General features: G+C 45.5%; 1 protein-coding gene across 7 annotated transcripts in view; it reads right to left on the reverse strand.

Moving 5' to 3' along the window:
* Positions 1-16,997, reverse strand: part of large2 (LARGE xylosyl- and glucuronyltransferase 2) — a 163,424-nt gene that overhangs the window by 25,147 nt on the left and 121,280 nt on the right. The window contains exon 3 of one of the 7 annotated variants that reach the window (XM_020602646.1): positions 12,250-12,362. The exons of 4 other annotated variants lie outside the window; for them this stretch is intronic. The gene's annotated coding sequence lies outside the window, so the exon portion shown is untranslated. Of the gene's footprint in view, positions 1-6,704; positions 6,723-6,750; positions 6,892-12,249; positions 12,363-16,997 lie in introns of those variants that run through there. 2 more of the 7 variants (XM_020602647.1, XM_020602649.1) reach the window with 2 other exon arrangements.

The following is a 16,997-nucleotide window of genomic DNA, read 5'->3' on the forward strand; positions in this document are numbered from 1 at the left end:
ACCGCTGTCTGGTAACCACCGGAACATCTGGCCACAGACAGGCCTATAAATCCTGTGAGATCCCTCCAGCTCTTGTCCTTATAGCAAAATGAATACAGATGCAAACCAGCCTTCAGTGTTACCAGCCACAAAAAAGAAGAAAAAGGCCTAAAGTTTGGGTGAGACCCTGGATGGAGAGAGTCCACAGAGGGACCTGAACTCTATCAGTTCTGCTGTCTTTGACTTTGTTCATTCTCACAGTTCAGTCAGTTTGTTTCTACTCTTGTCTAGTGCACTTTCACACTACAGTCCTAGGAGGTGCAGTAGGGCGTAGTATCACACATCTACACTCCCAGTAACTAATACCAGCCATGGGGTGGTGGCAGTTGGCTGGAGCAGCTTGCTACCAACTAAGGTAGAAACAGTATTAATGAAACTAGTCTCTGCCTTTCCTGCAACAGATGTTCCTTCATGATGATGGACAGTGTTGGAGCTGAACACCACTCAGTCTGGTACGTTGGACTGCCAAATCTGTAAGCTTCTGTAATCAATCAGAGCGAAGCCCCCGCCAGCTCTGTAGCTCAACATGGAAACACTTCACAGAAATAGGCCCTGCTCTCAGAGACAACTGAAGCAACTCCCTTCACTGTTAAAAGCTCCAGAAAAAAGTAGTAAGTGGTCCTTCTGTTAAGATCATTTGCCAAGCAGTAATGTAGCTCTGGCCAAACAATCTCACATCAAGCTCCATTTAGCAGCTGTGCTGAGCGTCCAATCACATGACATGACTGAGTGCAGACGAGAGATCCAAGGTCAAGAAGAAGCTAAAGGATCAGTTTTCACTGTAATGAGTCTTTGCTCTACTTCTGAAAACAACTGGCAGTAACCACCAGTACACCCGATCACTATGGGACTGTATCAGTAGGTCAGGTGCTTACAAATGCACATCAGGTTTAAGATGCTTAAAACACAGCCACAACTTTTGACTTTTGTGAGTTTGCAGTCTAGGTTTGTTGTTGTGTGGTCGGAAACCTGGGGGAGGGAGAAGCAAACAACAGGCCAATAATTTGCCACAACTTCATAAAACTAAATATGATTTATAGTTGACTATAATGCTACATGCTGGTCAAAGTGGTTCATGATTATAAACAGTACAAATCTCTGTAAATATGGAACAAAAGTGTGTGCTGAAATCCAACTCCAGCACTCTGGCAGACACTTAAACTCTCCAAGTATATCGAGATGATTTATGAGTTAATTAGTGAGGTTGATGTATGTGCTGTACGGCGTTAAAAACAATGAAAGGTGCTGAGAGGGGGAAAACAGACGAGGAGGGGCGGAGACAGCTACGGAAAGGAAGGAAGGATGGAAAGGGTTGGGTAGGAGAGGAGTGGGAAAAGAGGGAAAGAAACATGAAGAAAGAAACGACAAGACAGGAAAGAAGAGTAGAAGAGAGAAAAAGCAAGAACAGGAAGTGGAAAGAAAGAACAGTAAGGGAGGAGAGGAAGACAAGAACTGAGGAGAAGGAGAGGAAAAAATAATGCAAATGAGGAGGAGAAACAAGGGAAGGGCACATGAAGGGAAGACAAGGAAAGACAAAAAGATTAAAACAAAGGAGATGGAAGAAAAGAGATAAGGAAAGGACAGACGCAGGACAAAAGAATAAAGGGCGATTTAGTCAATTGAGGTGAGAGACATGAGCACAAAAAGTAAGACAAGAGTAGGTAAATAGGGTCCAGGGGAGCTGTGGCACGAGGCAGTGTATTGGCCTTTCAGCCCCCAACACCAAGAACCCCAGCAAGGGTATAAAAATAGGGGACAGCGCCACTAAAGAGGAGTTTAATAGGCTGCTTTTGTTGATTCTGCAGGAGCAGCACAAAACGCCTGTACTTCTAGGCTCTAATTGTAGCTGTAAAAACCAGAGGCTCGGCCGCCGATATGAGGAGGTGGGGCTGGAAGACGCCTCCTGGTCGTCTCATCTGAGCTGAGAGCAGCACTGGAGGCATAACGGAGGGTGCACGGGTGGAACTGGGGTGGAGGAACAACAATCACTCAGTGTAATGGATGTAAATGAAAGCATAACACTGAGCACAGGGAGTCAGTGCTCAGTCTCTTGAAAGAGATATCCTGATTGATTTACTTAGCCCAAAGTCATCAGCTACTTCCATCCTGCCACTAATCAATCAATGCTGAAGTTTCTGGGACCAAAGTTTGACTCTGAAACATTTGGAGCCATTTTAGCAGATAAATATTCACTGCATAAAGTCCAGGATGACGTTTAGAAAAGCCAGTCGTCATCCGAGAACTTGCCTCGTTGGTGGCCCTGGAGGGAAGGTCAGAGGGCGCCGATATTTCAGTCATGACCAAAGTGGTCGACTGACGTCTGACTGGCACAATAAAAACATACATGGCAACATCCGAGAAATCATCCTGTCAACCCAGAGCTCCCTGTACAGGCCTGACGGCACCACATCAGAAAACTGTGAAGGGTTCATCTTTCCTGCCATTTTTGTGTATACAGTGGTTATAAATGTGTGTGTGTGTGTGTGTGGGTGGAGTCATAGAGGCTATAACCCTCCTCACATCAATATAAGAAATGAACAGGAATAATCTTGTTGCATTTTCATTTATTCATCCATCCATCTTCTATACTGCTCAGTCCCAAACGGGGGTGCGTGGGGGGGGGGGGGGGTACTTGCCAATCCCAGCCCTTGTTGCATTTAAGGCTTAATATATCTTTTGCTGATTTTCTGAAAATTCTGTTGAAATCTGCACTAAACTTGGATGGAGGCCTAAGCCCTGTTTGTGGAACTTCGTTCTTACACCCCGCTGTCACCTGTCACACTTCTGACACGCTAATATGTTTAACCTCCCTGAGATTTCAGCCCTGCTGTGGAAATCACAATGTGCTTGAGGGACTTTTACGCCAGGGAATGTTCTTGGATGTTAGGTTTCTGGAAACGTACAGTACCAGGACCTTTCCGGTGGAAAAGCACCTCTAGCTAGCAAACGGGGTCCTCTGGCGGTGAGGTCAGCTCAGAGTTAGATAAGAAAGTGAAAAGAAAAAAACGGAGATAAACAGATCATTTGCTTGATTCCTGGGTTGTCCCTGCAGCACCTCTCAGTGAGTCCTGCCAGTCAGTGGTGCAGGGGGAACATACAGTGTGAAAATGCAATTAAGAACTGAAAGCAGTGCTTTGGTCCAGTGGCCGTGCCCCTGTTTAAACTGAAGGGCTTCTTAGCACCGAGCTAATCACAGAGAGGACTTTCATGATTGCGGCAATAATCAGCAGGCGCTTTCTGCATTAGTGAAGGGAGACAAGAGCAGAGACAGGTAATCAACTCTCCTCTCTCCCCGTGTTGACCTCAGTCACCCCCCCGAGAGCACTCCTTTTGCATGCCTGGTGTTCAGATACACTTACGCACGTCGTCCTGTCTTTACAGAACACACGCTGCCATGAACAACACTGAGGCTGATCCTGTCTTGTGTAGAAGTTGCAGGGAATAACAAAAACCAGCTGTAGACTGACATGACACTCCATCGGTGTGTTTACATACAGTAATCTAATTCCCCCTCCCGGCTTTGGATCGTTTAAATTCAGCTGTTTTCATGCCCAGCGGGAGAGCGTCATATTAGTTTGCTCTGTTTTAATGGTGTTTGTTCCACACAGACTGAAAACTCTCCAGCTTCCTTCCCTCAGAAACTAAAGGCTTCCTGAGGACAGCACAGCGGTTTACAGAAAGACAAACTGCTACCTACATTTCAAGATTAGAGAAGCCTCTGTTTAGCCAGCTGCTGTTCCACCTGGACACTGCAGCCAGCACTGGAGCATCTTAAGGTGAAATGCTGATGATCCAGCAAATCCCATTCAAAAAGCAAATATAAAACCAGTCATGTTTCCAGGAGACAATTTGGTCTCAGTTGATTGATTTGGACCCTCCACCAGCTGCAGCCGGGCTTCAAATGGTGCCAGCACACACACCTCACTATGTCCTGTTTATATACTGTCTGTTCACACTGGGAGCATTCTGTCCAAGTACTGGGACACTTATCATTTTACTGTAAAACTAAATAGTGGTTATGAAGGTAGTAGCATGATGACGAGACGACAAGCAGTAGTTCTGGTCTCATCTTGGACAACGCTGGTCTGAAATAGGCCTGTTCAACATGAAGAAAATCTGCAGTGTGCAGTAACACTGTTCCATACTACAGTGGCAATATGACGCAAAGTGTGCATATTAGCTGTTAATTTTCCAACTTCTTTGAGATAAGTGCAAATGTTCCAAGCATATCAAGTTGAGTGTATTAATCTTGTCCAGCTACTGCAGAGTGAATCTTTCAGCATCTAGTACAACTGGATTCGTTCTAGCCACATCTAGCACTGAATATACCCCTGATAACTGACAAAACACACCTAACCACGATCTGCTGATCAAATCCGACTCAGTCTCAGATGAACAAATGTCAATGAAGTTCAGAAATGTTCTCTCAAACTTCACCGACAGTCTAAAATTACAAAGGACAATCTCCAAAATCTAATAAAATGTTCCCATTCAGTCCTATTCTCCATGAATCTGAAACCCAGCCGTGAGCTGCTGGGTGAATATCCATAACTATTAAACTCTACCATGGTTATACATCATCCTCAGAGCTGTGCTGTTCAGGCCACTGATATAAGCATCATTTATCTGTGTAAGGTCTAGTGCGACATCTTATCCAATCAGGAAGTGGACCAGTGACTAAACAACAATGACTAAACACTCTGTCCAGAGAAACCTGGAACTTTAAACTCCAGGATCTCATTAGTCTGGGCTTCAGTGTCACAACCCTGCTGCTGTTTCCTGGCATCATCCTGCAGGACGTCTGTTTATGCTAACAACAACAACAACAACAACAACAACTCAGTGCCGGCGCATAAAAGAGTGCCCATGCCCCTCCTCTGCCCTCCACTATTCATCATGCATCAGTAGCTTCCCGTCCTATTTTTCCACCCTCACCCTCTGCTTCATGGCTCGGCTCTCGCCCCCTGCCACTCTCTCCCTCCGCCATCATCAGAGCTCTGCAGCAAACAGGCCTTGTCTTTAGGCACCGTGAAAACAGACTCCCTACTATGACAATGCTCTGTTTGTAGCTCTCGGTACAAGTCAGGAGATGCATTATTGGGCTCGTAATGAAAACGCTTAAGGATTAACAGTTGAACTTCCGTTGAGTTGTTCACTGTCCGACATGTCTTCCTCACCTGTTTCTTTGCTCTGACACACAGCTCCTCTGATACATCGACTGTAATGTACATTGTCAATGTTCTGGTTTTAATTTCATCCCTTTGGGTCACAGCATGGAGCTCGATTCAATCTGCTCCACTGTCAGGGTGCCGGCCCGCCCTCTGAGGTCGAGCACTTTTCTTTGTGATTTATCAGAGTGAGCTGAGGCAGGATTAGCGGGTTTGTGATTGGGGACAACCTTTTCGTTTCATTTCCCTGCAGTTCCACAGATACAGGCAGGAATTCACAGCAATGCACAACCGTCTCCCTCCGAGTCGGTGTCTGTCTCACACAGATGAACCGAGCCACATTTTTTTTTACCCTGCTCTCGAAACACCGCACAGGTTTGGATAAGATCACTACTGCCAATGCAGATTCAAGTTACAAGACCTAAATGTGTTAATGTCACCTTGATGATGAGTTATGTTATATTTAAGCACAACTTTGTGTATATATGATAATAATGAAGCAGCCAAATACAGCAGCGACCACTTCAATACAACACGACTGTCTGCAGTGGTCACATCACGCTCCTTTATTTAAACCACTCAAGGATCATTCACAAACACAAATGATCATCCAGACTGTATATGAAAGGTGAGTTCTAGGACTGCTGCAGTGAAACACACCTCTTGACAGTAAGACACGTACAGCTCGTTTCTACAAAACACACTCACTAAGTCTTTAAACTTGGCTGTGACGACTTTGCACTTGTTGAACTTTCCTCTGTTTCCTGTGATCATATGTTGGAGTTTGGCCGCACTGCAGTGCAAACAACACGTGCTGAAGCATACAGGCATCAAAGAGCCACTCGTGTTCCAGGAGTAGCAGCAAGAACTTCTGCTGCTCCAAAATCAACACGATTTCATTTGCACAAGTTAGTTGAAAAACCAGAGAAAGAGTTACAATTAAAACTGGCCACTGTGATGTCTGTGAACTGTCCTGGTCATGGGGAAAATGTTTCCAGCAAGGAGTCGTTGCTGAGTTTTATAATCTCATTTTTCCCCATTCACCTCCACTGCATTGAGAGTAAGAGACAGAATATTGAAAACTTGGACAAAGCAAACTCGCCATGGATAGGAACCACACAGCCCACATCAAGAACACCTCCACCTCCCACAGTGCATTGAAGCAGGCAGGTGTAAAGGTGCCTGGTAATAACAGAAATAAAAGTCAGCAGTCGCATGAGGGATGAAAAACTCAAGAGTCAGACAGACACACACCTGATGGGAGGGGAAACCGCAGGAAAAACAAAGTGGGACAGAGGCAGATTGAATCCGCACTACAAAGCCTTGAAAGGAGCTAGACCAAGGACACGTGGACGCAGCTTGGTGCCTCCACATGCAGACGTACGCCGCTTTGATCTCCAGCTCTGCTGCTTCCTGAGTCAAACTAACAGACTAACACAATGACAAGCTGCTACAAAAAGCTTCAAGACACACGAACACTACCTTGCATATACAAACCGTGAGTGAATAAGCTGCAGCAGCGACCTTTGCCCTGACGTCCTACCTAGATATTTCCTATCCGGTCAGAGTTCAGTGATCTTCCTCCTCCTCCTAATCTTCCTCTTTCACAGCTCTCCAGCTCTGACAATAAACTCCAGAGCTCTTTTTTCTCTCACTGCAAAACATTTGTCCCACATTTCCAGGCTCGGTCGCTGCTTCGTGCCCTCCTTTTCTTTTCCTCTGCTGCTCTCCTCCCACTGCTCCTCCTCCTCCTCATGCACAAACAATTGCCTCCACCTCCGAGGGAACGGCTCTGATTTCAGCCCCCTCTCTTCCCAGGGCTTTTACTGAAACAAGTTCAGCTCCATCTGACAGATGGGAGGAGAAAGGTGGAAAGGAGAAATAACGAGGAGAAAGGAACGGCGTCACCTTACATACTATCAGAAATACAAGAGAGGCGCTTTGTGTCTTTTTTAAAGTTGTGGAATGCAGGAGTCTTTGGGACCAAATTAAGAAGTGCCTAAGTTTTTGTAGTGCACAGGAGCAAGCAGAAGTCTGGAAGTTGTTCACCTGCCACTGGTTAACTGTACATCTGCTCCAGCCATAGCAATGTTCTTTTTCTGACTGGAACAAAGTTCTAGGCCTAAAGCAGGACTGTGTGACGCTTAGTGAATCACACTGAGCTGCTGTCTAGTCCATCCAGTCGACGTCAGCGGTCGCTGGTGCAGTGACCAAATATCCCTGCATAGCTGCATTCTTTTGGCAACTTGGCTTTTCTGTCTCTGGCACAAGGAGATGACATCCCAATTTTTACGCTGTGCTCACAATGATGCTGTGCTGGTCAATCGCATCCATGCAAACACACATTCCTGATGGGTGACTGTGTAACGTGAACGGCGCGTTTCTGCCATTTATCTCGAGATCATCTCGATCAAAGATAAAACGGTGGCTTTCCAGAGTGACTGTTACAAACCACTGTGCTAATCAGCTTCAGACACACAAATCATTTCTTGGATCCCATTTCACCATCACACTGATACATGAAGCAACACAGCCCCACTGACGCAGTCCTAATCTCAGCTACAAAGCTCCAATTACCTCGGCCGAGCCAGTGAATACACACTGTATGATTGTTTCTTCTTTCAGTAATTACATGAATTTAATGCATCTGGTTTCAGAGTGTATTTCTCTGTAGCACAGTCTTTGTAAATGAATGTTATTTCCATGAAAACATTTGCAAACATCTGTGGGTGGAGTCTCATTCTGCCCATCATGTGACGTGTCCCTGCAGAAACCGTATCACTTCTCCAGTCTGCAGAAGATCTGAGTATATAAAGCCTCCAACACACCATAAAATGTCTCTGAGGATGTTTCCACATGTATAAACGTTCTTTGGCCACTAGAGCCTGCACCACTTTCCTGTCCAGGTGTGGTGCCATGTGTTAGCTTTTCTAGTCAGACGATAACATTTTTAAACTAGGGTTCACTTCACTCAGAGCTGTTTCTGCTTTCAGGTATACCTGCACAGGAAACTGGCCATTGTAGTTAGGCTGTGGAGTTGCTGCTCTGGCTGTGACCTTGATTAGCTGCAGTCAGTATCCAGGTATATGCTCCTCACTTGGCATTTTCCACATGTGATTTAATTCAGAGTGAGTTCAGACCGTCTCTTTCTCTGCTTTCCTGTGCCTGGAGGCATGAAGGTAAGTTCCACAGTAACAAAAGCACTGGGTGAGGGCTCTGTAATGACAGAGTACACAGAGCTGCAGTGTTTGTCGGTGCTGGGCCAGGAACCAGTCGCAGCACGCTGCATGCCGAAATTTACGAAGCTCTGCTGATGGATCCTTCATTAAGGCCGAGGAGCAGTGGAGTGGATCCGCAGGGAGGCTGGGAACTGACTCCAACTGTGCAGCTCTTATCTCTGCTCCAGAAACAACTCACAATCCACCTGAAGTCGCAGCCTCCAGGGAACCCCGACACGCCTGGAGTCGCCCTATGTAACATAAGCTGAGCAGCACCCTGGGCGAGTTCTACCTGGATCCTCACTTCTCCAGGTTATTTGCAATGAACAGGTCACTAATACAAATCTCTGATTGTCATTCTATTACTATAGAGACTCCAGTCCTGAAATACAGCCATGCTTTAACACAGCCTCTGTTCCATTAGCCTCAGTCAGATAGTGTGTCTGGAGAGCTGAAACCTGACACTGGGGTCTTATGTTTTATTGCTGCCACAAATACTCACTATAGACCAAATGTTGACTCATCCACCCCTGAAAATAGTCCTCCACAAATGCACCGTTTCCTCCTGTTTGAATGATAAGAGCAGCAGGTGGAGGAAATTGTTGGTTTTTGAAATAACAGCTGTATATTTGTGAGGTGTTTCCACAAATCAGTAGGAGCCAACAAGCTTGGAGCTGAGAGCCACAGACAGGATGTCAGAGCCATGCCATAGCAGTGGCTGTGCATGTTTTATCTCATTTACTAAAAATCACATTTCTATATGAACCCTTTTGTATTCCAGGCAACCACCGATTTTCATTCATTACCAGAGGGCTCAAAAGAAAACAGGCTCTTAAGCAACTGTCAAAAAATCAAGTCTGCATTCATCTTTGTCCAGCTGACGTCATCGCTATAGATTATGCAGTGCAAAGTTTTCAGTGTAGTCGACACATCTCGGTGATGGATCACACAACAGTCTGAGACTCTCTGATTTTCCTGCTGCTAGCCTTTCACCAAGAAAGCAAACCAATAACCTGGTTAACTTTTAACCAATTAAACACACCTCAGGCTCCAAGGCAAGCTTGGACTTTTTCAATATTTAACCCATTTTCCACACATTAACCATGAACAGGGAGTGTCAACGCAGAACTACCAGCAGCTTCAGCTACTACAAACATATACCATAGGAAAACACATGACATCGCTTCAGACAGTCTGACAACCTAACACCAATACTTCACCGTGGTTATGTGGTCAGAGGTCGGGTTCACTGGCCCACAGGGGGTGACGAACCAAAACCAAAACACTGTCAACTGTTGTGCTTATCCAGGGATAAAGGTGTCTGTCTCCATTTTAACCATAGCTAAGCCTAAACATGCATTGGGTTGGTTTCACTGTTGCGTCATGTCAGCAAACCTCACAGCTTCTCAGCTTCATCATCGGTACGGCAGCAGATGAAGGTCATGAGGACAGGGACGGAGGTTTATTATACGTTTCCCGGTGGTGCTGCCCGCACCAGCACCTGCCATACTCAGGTGGGCAGAGGGATTTTAGCAGTCAGTAAACCCCTCAGATAGTCCTTCCTTCATGGTTTTATTTGTATCCAGTGCTTAATTTGGAAATTATGAGGTCCCAGAATATCACCTGGCAACAGACCGGCATGTCAATGTGGGAGGAGGAGGTCCCGGAATATAAACATGTCCTCAGTGCCTGGTGCGTTTGCGAGGTTTCCACATTAAGGGAGCAGCTTAGAGGCAAAACATTATTTGTTGTGCATTTGTAGCGACCAGCAAATCACACAAGATTTATTATATTATTACACCAGAGACTATATAATGCAGTAACGTTAAATCATCCTGTTCTTACCTTCCAGTATTTTAAACAGCTCATAATGCGCTCATGGAGCAGGAGTCCTCCATGTTATTCTGTGCTTTGCCTCCACCAGCTCAGCATCAGACGGGCTTGTTCTAACCTTTTCATTAACAGTTGGAGGCTTCATAACTGTGTCCAGCTTGGCCTGTTTACCTTCCCATTCCGTAACTAGCTTCGCCCTGCTGCGACTTGAAATACTTCAGCAAATTCACAAGTATTTTTCACACTTTTGCTCCGTGGCTAACATAACGTTACACTGAATGTGCAGCTGACCCAGTGGGACCTATGCACGCTGGTTACATTGTGATGTAATCAGCCTAACGGCCTATTTTATTATTCTAATTAATTAAATGTTGTATAAAAAGTATTAAACCTTGGAATTTTTATATATCAATGAGGTGCCGGGCCCATCAAAAGAGGTGCCGGATTCGGATCCGGCTTGTTCTGGCAGAAAGTAACCCAAGTTTGTACCCAGATCGATGTTAGTTAGTGAATTAATTAAATGCACTTGACAACTCGAGTTGTGTGTCAGCGGTGACCTTCATACAAAACTGTGTATTTGTATAATTTACCTACAGGAGCAAAACACAAGCTGTAAAGTGTGTCAGTTTAACAAATGTCCAGAATACCAGGGTAAACAGCGCTTGTGACAACACTGCTGACTTAAAGGGGAACTCAGCCAACTTTACACATGTGGTGAGTTTCCAGATGTTTAGGAGAACAACTGCATATGTGGGAAAAAGTCATGTAAAGCCTTTAGTGTCTCCAGATGGAGCCGTGCAGAGTCTGATCAGTGTCCTCTACAGTGACTCACCTGAGTCTGAAGACTACAAGCTAGAAAAGTCAGAACCAGAATCTGGCCACAGCTCAGCTGCAGGCTCCACCACACCTCAGCAGCTACTAGCACAACACAGCACAATCTTCAACTGAAGTGTCAGTGCCACAGTGGCATTATGGGTAAGGAAGGCACCCAGTTTTGACAAGGAAGAAAAACATGTTTTGCTGCAGAGATTTTGATTCTTTCAAAAAAACCTGTCCACCCATGCTACATTTGTGGAGTCTAAATATACTGCAAAACGGATGCAGTGATACTCTTTATACTGCATTTCATATCGGTGAACCTGTGCAGTCAGAACACATAGTTCACATGGTAATAGGTTCTAAGCTGCACACAGAGCATCATTGACATGTTTATGTGGATGCAGAAAGTAGAATTTGCACCTTCTGTTTACTCCTCACTCTTGTAGAATTTACTGAAATGTATATGTGAAATGACTAAATCCCTGTTTTCCCGTGTAATAACTAAAAGCTCTCTGTAACCTTTGGTACCAGACTGTTGACCTTGAAGACTGTAGGGTCTGTCTGTAGGGTTCAGTGGGTAGAGCAGTCGTCTCCCAACCAGGGGCAAGACACTGAACCCCTCCGTTGCCCCCAATGGTTAGAGCCATCAGTGTGAGTTGGTGCCGCAGATGGCTTCCTCGGTTCTGTACCGGAAACAAATTCCGTGTGTGTAACATACTTGGCCAATAAAAGGTGATTATTATTAATGTAAACGGCTCTGACTGGGAGACCTAGCTGGCCTCGTCCTCTCGGCGGTTTTGTATGACGGTCTGGTGGAGTGCAGATACTGCAGCCTAAACCCTTTGAAGGTTTAGGCTGCAGTATAACCCACAAGGTTTATCATGACCCTATCACGATAAAAGCTACAAGTCAAACCACCCTTAATTCTGACCTTAACCACACACCAAATCATAACCTTCAGAACCTCTGAAGAACTGACACAGCGCCCTCATGGTCTAAGTCTGAACCTGCGTTGACTGTCAGACGTATACATACTATAAATACAAATCTCAAAAGCCTCCCCATAATCAACAGGAATGATGACAAAAGCAACAGAAATAACACCAACATCTTGTTAAAAAAACAAGAAGAAGACAGGAGTTTGATTTTCAGGACAACAGCAGCTCACTTACTTTCAATTGAAAGAGCAGAGGCTGAGGTTCGACGGTGCTGCAGAGGAGCTCTCTCCATCTCCTCCAGTGTAAACATGTGCTGCCCTCTGGCTCCGTGCTCCCACGCACACCGACTGTATAAATAATATGACAATTGACTCACAGTTTATAGATTCTCTCTCACACACAAGAGCTCTTCTGTCTGTTTCTCTGAGCTGCGACTGCCCACACACTGCAAACTCAAACACACAGAGTCCACTTCAGGACAGCAGAAAGGGTCAGAGGTTCCACTGAGAATCTATTATAAGTCAGCTGCTGTAGATTCACCAGCTGTTATAGAGCAAACATACCATAATATACAGCATCTGCAGGGGTTTATAAGACTGCTGATCAATGCCAGTGACTCAACAACCGTTCAGCCACTTGCTGAGATTTCAGCCAGTCAAAAGTTTTCTGCAAAAACTTTCTGAACTAACTCTGGAAGAACAAACTCTAAAGAGAACAAGTGAGTGCAGTATATGGGAGACTGTCCTCTGCTGGTCCCTTTCCACTGTAGGAACATACTGAAATGTAACAACACAGACCCACAAATTCTCTGGTTTCCACTGTTCTCCGTGGGGACGACTTCGTGCAGTTAACATAGGGCACTGCTCAGGAGATGAAACTAAATCCAGCGACCACACACTTCTCAGGAGTTAGTTACATTAAAATGCACTGTCATAAGAACACACTCACCAAAGACTCACAGGGCTGAAGTAAAATTTGACTAAGTGAAATATCTGTTTTAAGAACATGTTTTTCTGACTTCTCGCACCAACACGGCTCCTGAAAAGTACATTTCCAAAGCTATTCGACCACCTGACGAGGCCTTCAGGTGGAGCCTAGCGTCCAACGGGCCGCTATGCTGTGGAGGCAGGTGTGACATCACTGAAAGCAAGTGTGCATGATGAAACGGTGCCTCTGTGTGTCCTGTCCTCACTGTTTCTGGTAAAAACTTGTAATAAGGAGCTCAGGGACCTGGAGGCAATGGCTGCTCCATCATGTGGTGGAGCTGTAGGCGACGCAGCGACCTGCTGCTCCTTCCCTGAGCCCGGCTTCCTTCCCTGAGCCTGGCTCAGTGAGCGGGCGCTATCTGAGGCTCCGGGGTCGCTCCATCTGCCCACGCTCACAGCACACTCCTGGACAGTGACGTCTTTGATTACGCATGCCTCCCAAAAGTCCAAAACTATCTAATGTGTTCCAACTCAGAACGCTTTGACTTCTCTAAGTTCTTTTTTTCTTCCTGCAGCTGGTGCTGTGCTTGGCACTGGTCAGCGAGGAAGAACAGGCTGGGTTTCTCCACACGTCTGTTGCTGTACAGAAGCACACAGTGTGGTAAATGTGTGAACCTGATTTTGTGTTAGTTCAGACACCATCAACACTTCACTGAAGCTTTATGATGCTCGCACTAAAGTATTTAAGAAGTAGTCTTCTTGTTGGCTGCACCATGTTATTGTTTGGAAACATTCAGCTCCACTCGAATTTCAATTATTTGTCTGTGAACATGAATTTTAGTTTAAAAACATGACTCAAAATGAAAATTGACCTGAAAATTTATTGTAGTTTCAGTTTAATTTGGCAAGTTGCAGCCTTCTGTCCATGTGAGAAGGAAGTCGGAACTGGGTCATTTTCACTACGCGGTGTAAACACTGCAGCGAATCAAAGCAGAAATGATGGCTTTTTTATTGTTGTTGTTCAGAGCAATTTAAAAAACTGTCATAGAAAAATCAGACAGACAATTTGAGTGTGAGGCTACAGACTGACCCACACCTACAGTTCGGCCGTGATGCATTCATGCAAACCATAACTCCAAAGAAAAACCCCAGACGCTGCCCCGGCCGTGTTCCCTCCCCTTGCAGCCTCTTTCTGTCCCTCATCTTAATCAGCTGCTCTGTGGATGTCTCTGCTGTCATGGTTGTCAGTCGTCAGCGCTAACAGGACCAGACAGCATCATGACACGCTCTGACACACCCACTGTGCCCAGCACCAGACTCCGGCAGCAGCAGCACCACGTCCAACGCAGCAGGCTTCAGCCACGTGATGTGAAAGCTAAATGAGTCACAGATGCACACAACACCACACTGTTCTTCAGCTGTACTACGTCTAGTTTGTAAAACACTGTTGCTGCAGGGCACCCTGGAGGCTGAATGGTGCGAACCGCAAAACTGCAACATCCATGGTTCGACTCCTGACGAGGGGATATGACTGAAAGTCAACCCCTGCAGTCCACAGTGAAACAGGTCAACAATGGGAACATGGCCAAAGCTCCTCATCCTCTTTCTAGTTGGAAAACAACGAAAGTGCATCACAGCCAACATCTGGAGAGGAGTCAGGCAGACACAGCTGGCTGTTTAGTCGAGTGTCAGCCTGTTACACTTCTGTCTGTGGTCATTGTTATACAGAATTCTGTGCATAGCTATCATTTCCATATTTGTGTGTCTGCTGCCAGACCACAGGATGAAATAGAGATTTAATTACAGCTTGTAAACACTACATGTGAAACAGCAGCTACTCCCCAGCTGCTGATAAAACAGGCTCAAAGCACAGTAAGTTTCTGTGCCTCAAATGTATTCGTGGGTCACGAGAAACAATGGAGGGAAGAGTGGTTCAGGAAATAGAGAACCCAAGTATTGAAAATGGACACATTTATTACCACAAGTGATCCAAATGAGTTGGTGTTGATGACGACTGAACGTGGTTGGATACTTTACCCTGCCAGCTCCCTATTTGCGCAATGTCCAAATGAGGCCATGTGTGAATGAGCAGCTTATAGTCTGGAGACAGACAGTGAGGACCTAGAGATTAGAGAAGAAAGCTTGTGACCAAAAGGACGCCATTTCAATTCCCGGACTGGTGGGATAAAATGTGGGAATGAGGACAGGGCGTTCCTGTATAAGAGAGGTGGCATCCCATTAACCCTGCCCCAAATAAAAAAAAATGTAAATAAATAAATAACACTTACAAACTTGCTTCTTCAAGCCACGTCTACCATCCGAGACCGATTTGTTGTGGGTGGCAGCGCTGATTTGTCTAAAACAAGTCTGGCACAGTGAATCAGCTGCATCTGGCTGATAATCAGCTCTGATTAGCAGCTTGTTTTCACTTCATTTCATTTCATTTCACTCATTATGAGTCTAACATGAGTCAGGTGTGCTGACATTTACCAGAACTAGAAAGCAGGAACATCCAGTTCCCTTCCAGAAACATTCAGGACTGACTGAGTTCAGGCACCGTGGTGCGGTGGTTAGCACTGCTGCCTCACAGCATGGAGGTTCTGGGTTCGAGCCCGGGCCACCCAGTATCAGGTGGAATTGACTCCAGTCCCCCCCGCAACCCTTGTTAGGATAAGCGGTATAGATAGTGGATGGATGGCTGAGTTCAAGGCTTACTGTGGGCTTGCACCCGTTATATGACTGAGCTGTTGTATTCTGTGTCGTAATCAGAACTGTCTGAGAGTTTCATATGAACACAGGTGTGATAATGCCCTCACCTTATTGAGGGGACAAGAAGAAAAGCAGGACACCCTCGCACTGGTGCTGAAGGAAGCAGAGACATTTTTGCTGTAACTTTGCTTTCAACATTAATGGATAACTAAAACAGATACAGAATAATATCCTGTCACTGAAAAGTAGCTGCAGCTCTAAAATACTTTCATGGAATATAATGAGGGCTTTGCCAAATACTCCTGTCCTGATGTTTCTGCCGAGCGTTGGATGCGAAAGAGATTGCATCTCATCTCCTACAAACACTCAGCATTGCTTTTATTAAATAATGAATCTTGAATATGTGGCTCATTTGCCTAAACTCCGAGGCTGTTTTTGATATGAGGACATGTTTTATCTGCACAAGTCAGTGATACATCAGGTATTACAGTTACACTCGTCTGTGGTGGTGAGCACAAGGTCTTACTGTATCTATCAGAGAAAACTGCTTTCTTCCCTCCAACATTTCACATTGTGTTCATTCTATTTTAACCATTTTAGCACCAATTATGCAACAGCACACAGAACCAGAAAAGCTGTGAAAGTGAATTTCACCTCTGGTCCCTTCTGGCTGCTGCTCTACAGAAACCCTGTCCTCATGAGCCACAAAGTACTGAGAGACATTCGTTCGGGCTGCTGTGAGCTGAAACAGCTTCAGGATTTGATTTTTGAGATTGTGGCGACTCCTCGGTTCAAATGTCACATACCAGAGGGCGAGAGAGGTATGATAAGAGACGGGGAGAGAGGAGGCGGAGGAAAACCATTTAGCTGCGAGTTCATTTCCCCTGCGAAGCCTGAGCTCCATTTCTGTCCATCCCCCGACAGATATCCATCTCTCTGACAGCAGGTAGAGGAGGAGGGGGTGTGGGTGTGTGTACCAGCCTGTCTGATCGTGTGGACAAACTGTGGTCCAAAACGATTGTTGTGAGGACACCGTCTGGTCCTCATGCCTTTGAAGGGCTGTGTGAGGGTTCAGGTTAGAATCAAGTTTGGGGTTAGGGGTAGAGCTGTGGTTAGACATTTGGATTTGATGGTTAAAGCTACTTCACCATTTTTTCCCCCAGTCTAGATGGTCTAGTGAGACTCAAAACAAACGGACACCAAAAATAAAAACACCTTGTTGCTCTCTGCCCCTCCCACCACATCCTGTTTCCTACCAACAATATAAACTATGGATGCCTGGTAGGGACAAACTGTACAAAACACAGCCACCAGTCTGAAGCTAGCGTTAGCTAACTAAACAACTTC

The sequence above is a fragment of the Monopterus albus genome, unplaced genomic scaffold (assembly GCF_001952655.1).
Source record: "Monopterus albus unplaced genomic scaffold, M_albus_1.0 scaffold57.1, whole genome shotgun sequence".
In the NCBI taxonomy this organism is placed as follows: Eukaryota; Metazoa; Chordata; class Actinopteri; order Synbranchiformes; family Synbranchidae; genus Monopterus; species Monopterus albus.